Source organism: Triticum aestivum, chromosome 1A, assembly GCF_018294505.1.
Source record: "Triticum aestivum cultivar Chinese Spring chromosome 1A, IWGSC CS RefSeq v2.1, whole genome shotgun sequence".
Taxonomy (NCBI): Eukaryota; Viridiplantae; Streptophyta; class Magnoliopsida; order Poales; family Poaceae; genus Triticum; species Triticum aestivum.
Genome location: NC_057794.1, coordinates 497662538 through 497669220, shown reverse-complemented (window position 1 = coordinate 497669220; position 6683 = coordinate 497662538). Strand labels below are relative to the sequence as shown.

The following is a 6683-nucleotide window of genomic DNA, read 5'->3' as shown; positions in this document are numbered from 1 at the left end:
GGCAGGTTGTGCATTTGTGCCCAGAACAGATTACATAATTAGCGGACAAAACAACATCTTAGCACTATGGTTGAACACATAACTTGATCGTTGCAAAAAGAGCACATATCCCGATAACCATGCCATCTAAATCACCTTTAGGATGTGGCTGCACAGCAGCCCCATGTGTGCAAACTGCCCACACTGACAGACAAATTCATCACCTCCTTCCATAATTGTTACTTTGTATGAAGTTTTACACCACTTTTCTCTCCGTGCTGCATCTTTATGTATTGCAACACGGTTTTTACCTTTATCGATCTCCTCCACCTGATATGCACCACACTCATACAATATATGTCCGAATTGCTCGAACATAGCCCCAGTTTATATTTTCCCAGCATGCCTCTCGGTAGCCAAATTTGCTCGCATTAGTGGCCTCCCCTGGAAAAAGTAAACAAAAGATTATCAGTACCTCATATCACTTATTCGTTTTGTTTGTAACTAAACTATACCAATTGTTATCATGTACACGGTGCTTACTATTGTTGTCCGCTTCTCCTCATAATTCTCTTCTGCTTCCCAGTCAAATATTAAGCTCATATACTTCCTGACAAAGATATGCATTGGGCTTCCAAGAGGCACATAGTTCTTCAGCATGTGGTTAGCACTTTCACTCCGTTGCGTACTACTCATCTTTGCACAGAAGACTCCCTTGAAGTATGGCTTCACACACTTGGGCCTTATCTCGTACAAATTTGTCATATAATCGTGGCTCTTCAGGTTGTATTTCTCTATGAGGTACTTCCAGCCTTCCTCAAACTCATCTATGGTTAACATGTGATTAACAACCTTGTGGTACTCTGGACAGAAATCACTATTTTTTGAGTACAACAGACCAAGTCACTCTTTTGCCTTCTTTCGCACATGCCATTTGCACCGTCGGTGAGCTTGCCAGGCATCACATTCTTTATGGCAACCTCCATAGCCTTGTTTTGATCAGCACAAGTTTGAAGTTGATGTGTATTAGATTTTCAGGATTTACATCATTCCACTGCACCGAAATTGAGCTAATATCAATTCACTTTTTGATTACTTGTCAGGATTGTTTGTGGTGCATTGCCACCCATTATCCTAATAACTCAAATGTTTCAACTGTCTCACTTTGAACCAACACTCCCGCAAGGATAATGCTCTGAAAGTGATTGTTCACCCCCTCAAATAAACCAAAAGGCATGTCATAGAGGTTCGCCCGGTAGGTTGTATCAAATGTAACAACATCACCAAAGAAACTGTATTGCGGTCGGCTGTTGCCAGTAGCCCACATCAGAGTGCTGATTCTGCCCTCATTGTTAGCTTGAACTCGATATGTGAACTGCAGGTCCTTTGCACACAGCTCTGAAATACTTCCATTGTTTTCCTCACATCATCCTCAGACTGACCACGGCTTATCTTTCTGCACAGATTCCCGCAAAGCTCTCTTCGTGAAAGGTACATTCTCCATCTTCCTAAATAAGCTACTGATAATGCTGTACACCTTGGCAAGATTGACATTATTTTGACTTAGCTGCTTCACAAGGTTCCTACTGTACTAATCAATATGTTTGTGTGATGACCAACACAGTGTCTGTCCATACGTGTGCGACAATGCATGGTTGTGCATATCCCGATGCTCAGCTATGTACCACCCATTATCCTTGGAGCACAACAGTCTTATGAGTGCCGGACATTGACAGCGACAAGACCGTGTATTTTCAACGATTGGCTTCCCCTGAGGACCGAAACAAACAAACAATGCATAGTTAGTACAAATCATCTATTGCTATTTCCATACATAAGTAATAATCAGATGTGGTAACAATGATTTATCTTACCGCACATCCACACACTATCTCTTGCATGCACTTCGTCTGGTTCACATTCAGCCCGCTCTTTCCATATCTAACGCCAAATCCTTTCTCTCACGAATATAAATTTTAAAAGTCGTAGGCTTCACCAAGACTGTCCAAACTTGTTCCTATCTTTTGGAACTATGACAATGTCCCCTAGATCCTCTGCAAATTGTCGAACGGTCTTTTCGAACGCTGTCACCCTGTCTGCACGAGGAGCCCTGCCTGGAGCAGCAGCACCCACACACACTCTGCTCCCATGTCAAAACAAGCACAAAATGAGAGGTTGGTTCAGTTTGCTGAAACTGAAATATATCTGACTGACATAGTAACTAGCTTACTGTCAGATTTCCATTCGAAGATAATTTGCATAGCAAGTTCGTATAAATGAATTGGATGCACATACCAACTACAGTATATGACGTAGGAAAACAATATTTAGATTCTGTACTGAAACTATTAGATTATCCCAGTGTCCACATATATTCTATCAGCTTATTGTACTACTGGAAGTGCAATTCATCATGCATTTCAACAGCGATCGTTCGTACCTTTGTGTCCAGCCTGGGGTTTTTGGGTCCAATTGTTCTATCAATTGCTCTGAACACTGAGCCTTGCTTGCACTTCTTGCCTCTGCAGCGGCGTCTTCAGGGCAGTTCTGGCCGTCCGCACTTGAAGCTGCCTGGGCTGGCAGCTCAACCTCTGTCGGCGCGCTCACCGGGAACCGCATCGGCTCCATATTGCTGTTATTTTCGTTCACCTCCTCTAGCAGTGTTCTAGATAATCCACACAAATTTTCGGTAAGGCAAAAGTGCAGTCAGTCAGAATAAACCGAATCCAGCGAAATCAGCAAGGGGGTAGCCATCCAGATTCTGACCTGTTTATAGGTTGCATCAGGAACTCCATGCCCGCCGGTGAACTTCCGAGCTTCCTGGATAGCGCAGCCACCGTCGTCGCAGTAGATTTCGCCGCCGTCCCGCCGCCTGGGAAGAATACCTAACCCGACTTATCTGCCCAAGCACCAAGCGGCCAACCTAAACGCATTTACTGCATACTCTGACGGCGCTACCGGAACCCGGTGATCTGGGCCACGGATCAGGACTCTGGCGACATCTCGAGCCACGGCTCGGGGCTCTCTCCGCCGACGACGTCGAAACTTCCGTTCACCAGGTCCCATATGTCAGGCCAGTATATGGGCATATATCAATTTTTTTCCCCACTTCGCGTGAGCCCGCCGACTGACACCTCCTTTCAATGCATCAAATCTTACAGCAATTCTGGACGAGTGTGATTCCGAGCTCCTATAAGCTCGTGATCAATTGCTCCGCGTCCCATGCAACGCCTTCTCCTGCTAGTGATACTTACATTTGCTAGTGTAGAAATAGCTCGAGGAGGGTAGAGAAGTGACCACTGGGCTAGCGATCAGTGTGGTCCTCAATTGAGCAAATGTCTGGTCTAAAATTTCCCATGTAGTAGGTCCTTTTGAAGACCGGGCTTCATGGAGGCTTTAATTTCAAAATTTCAAAATTCATACAGTACTTTTTAGTTTCAAAATTTTATAAAATAATACACATGTTTATAAGGATGTAATGTGTTTTTTTAGGATGTCTTAAAACTGAAAAGTTTGAAGTTTGAAGTTTTCAAATTAAGACCTCCATTTGGCATTTTCTATTTCTATCATTCTTGAATACATCGGGCCGGTTCATATGGTGCCTCCATTTCTTAGCTACTACTAGCACATATGACCGTGCGTTGCTACCGGAGAGATATTTTTTTACGAGAAGCAACGGGAGAGAAATGATGTGTCCTCCGAAAATAGACTCTGCAACGGTGGCCGATAGAGCGAGGAGCTGCGGTCTTCTCCCATGCCATGTTTGGCCCATGAGATCTTCATAGTGGTGGGGCTGTCGATGTCTCGTACGATGGCGTAACCAGATGGATTACTAGTTCTAGCGCATAAATCAAAGACCCGACGACATGCTACTAGCTAGTCGAACACAGAAGTCCTAATAACCAACAACCAGCTAGAATACTTAAGAAAATAATGCAAAAACAATTATTGGAAATCTCAAATAATTGTGGAAACACAATGATTTTTTGAAAAAACAGGAACAATTTTTGTATTGAACAAATTTTGGAATGACAAAAAGGAATTAAAGTTCATAACATTATTTAAAATGGGAGCTATTTTGGAATTTGGAAAATTTATCAAAAAATTGAACAAAATTTGAGCTGCTGAGGTTGAAAATTTTGAATTAATGAAAAATGAAAAAAGAAATTATACTTGGAAGGGAAAAACAGTAAAAGGAATATGTTTTGCGAGAAACAGTAAAAGGAATTGGAAAGAAAGAGAGAAAGGGACAAAAAAACAGAACACGGGAAACGGCCTGACCTAGTATTGGGTGACTTGTGCGAAGCTTTGACTATTTGACGCATCGTGTAGGCAACAATGGGTTTCTCCCAGCTGCATGAGCAAGAAAATAAGTGGGCTGGCTTAGATGGGCCTTAGCGCCTGGCCTAGGTACGAGATTATGAACAAATTGTTTTTTTTCTAATAGACGAACGCACAAAAATTTAGTACTACCTCGGAGAGAAAAAATCGTCGCCGAACGAAGGTGAACGGATGAAAAATTCACAAAAACACACATTACTTTATTACTCCCTCTGTCCCATAATATAAATAAGAACATTTTTACACTAGTGTAGTGTTAAAAATATTTTTATATTATGAGATAGAGGAAGTAGTAGGTATAGTCGAAATGGAACGGAGGCTCGACGGCAAAGCCAAAGCGTTGGACAGCGATTGTGCGCAGCCATACTGAGATCTGAGGACCAGACGAGCAGGGCATGGCAGAGACTTGGACATCTCCCGCTCCAGTGACCACGTACCCTCTCCCGTGGTGACCGCCCTGCCCCTGCAGCAGCCCAGGCCGACCCATTCGCCACCTTCTCTCGAGTTCGACGCGGCGCTTCGACCTCCTCTACTTTAATCTTTTCTATCTTTCCCAATTCTGCGTTCCAACCGGAATTAAGAACACGTAATGCACAGAGTTTAACCTTTCCTGGGAAGATGAGCTCGGCGTAATATGATGGAAATGCAGTACCCGTGGAACCCTTGCCGTACAAGAAGACAAGCTTTTTACCCCGCAGAAAAAAGAAGGCAAGCTTTCAGTTCCAAGAATCGAGGCAAAGCAACTGTTGAGTGCTAACTTTTAGAAAAATGTTTCGGTGCTCACGTGAAGCTTAGGCTAGTCATACTGAGAGGTTACATACACCAGTGTCATGCATATAACACTAGTCTAAAAGCATTGTTCATAATACAGCCAGCTGATGGCTATAAGGAACCGCCATATCATCTATAGCCATCATCCATATGCATTCATACAATAGTGTGGGCTATAAGGTTGGGGAGGGGAGGCGGACGAATGGCTCTCGGCAACGCCGCACCCTGATATCTGTGTCATTGAGTTCCTGCGATGGCATGGCTGCATTAAAGGCACAATGAATTTGCTAGTTACGGATACATATCAAATACTTGATGATACACTGTGACTCCTTTCCTCCGTATGTAGAGTCAATATTCTCAATAAATACCACCTATGTTTGCATGAAAAAAATGCGGGTGCCAGTTATAAATGTAGCAATTAATACCACATTGTTGTTGGATGGAGATGATAATTAATATTAGATAATTTTCCTTTATAAGTAAAACCCGTTAAGTGAGAAGCTGATGCTTACACAAACACAAGTTAAGCTCCTTTGAGCAGATTTGTCTTCCAGATAAACCAAACACGGCAAGTTCTAAACCCTGTTATCTATTAAGGCATGTCGATCCAAGTATTGTTCTTCTTTTAGATGACTCTGATCTTTTATGGGGCGTATAGGGCATCCAGTGTCAGTTCATTAGTGATAGAACATTAGAACTATGTAGTATTAAACTGCTAATGGATGATTGTGGCCGGAGTTTAGTGTGCTGAGGAAGAAATGTTACCGGTTTACCGCGTGAGTAGTAAATGGAGCAGTTAGAGAACATGCATGTAATAGATGCATGGTGGAACCAGAGTTAGAGCACGTACATGTGATAGATGCATAGTTCCAACAGCATGATGACACCAGAGTTAGAGCATGTACATTAAATTCTCAGCTTTCTTAAAACAGGATAATACCTGAGATTATTATAGAATAGGTTTTTAGAATTATTCTCATAACGTACTTAGTTTCTCAATCAACAGAAAAAAACAAATACTATAAAATATCTTAGAAACCCTCTCAAATCTAATTAGATAACTTCGCATGAATTAGTATCGTAAAAATCACGCTTTGTAAAAATGTGTGATTTCGTGAAATGGCTTTTAAGTTTGAGACGAAGGAGTTGAAGAAAGATGAAACGGGATAGATGAAATCAACGGGAAAGGCATTAACTGATGATGTGACCATTGCTTGAATAAATGTAGCTTTAGTTGTTGAATGTTGGCGGCTAAAGTAGGAGCATGCTGTTGAATGGGCCAGTTCATGCAGAGAATACATCAATACAACGCTATGCATCTCTACATCAGAACATACATGCAACTAAAATGATGAATACATATAGTGGTGCAGATCCTTATGCATATTCAATGGTGAGATATTAGAGGGCTCCGCCCGCAGGTGCTTCTATGCAATTTCGATAAGGTTGGCTATTACATTAGTACTTTTTTCATCTCCACTCTATCTCTTTCTTCACATTTATTATATTTACCTAGTAATGCGTATATAGCTAGTCTCTTACATGAGAGCCCACTCCCCTTACTTTTTCACACCTCTCTCCTCCACATA

At 42.1% G+C, this 6683-nt stretch overlaps 1 long non-coding RNA gene across 1 annotated transcript in view; it reads right to left on the bottom strand.

Annotated features, from left to right (window-relative positions):
• Window positions 1–3019, bottom strand: part of LOC123159302 (uncharacterized) — a 4755-nt gene extending 1736 nt beyond the window's left edge. The window contains exons 1-5 of the long non-coding RNA XR_006479640.1: window positions 2746–3019; window positions 2420–2644; window positions 1854–2119; window positions 523–1750; window positions 291–423 (exon numbers count right to left, since the gene is read on the bottom strand). This is a non-coding gene — a long non-coding RNA (uncharacterized lncRNA). The remainder of the gene's footprint in view (window positions 1–290; window positions 424–522; window positions 1751–1853; window positions 2120–2419; window positions 2645–2745) is intronic.
• Window positions 3020–6683: the final 3664 nt, after the last annotated feature.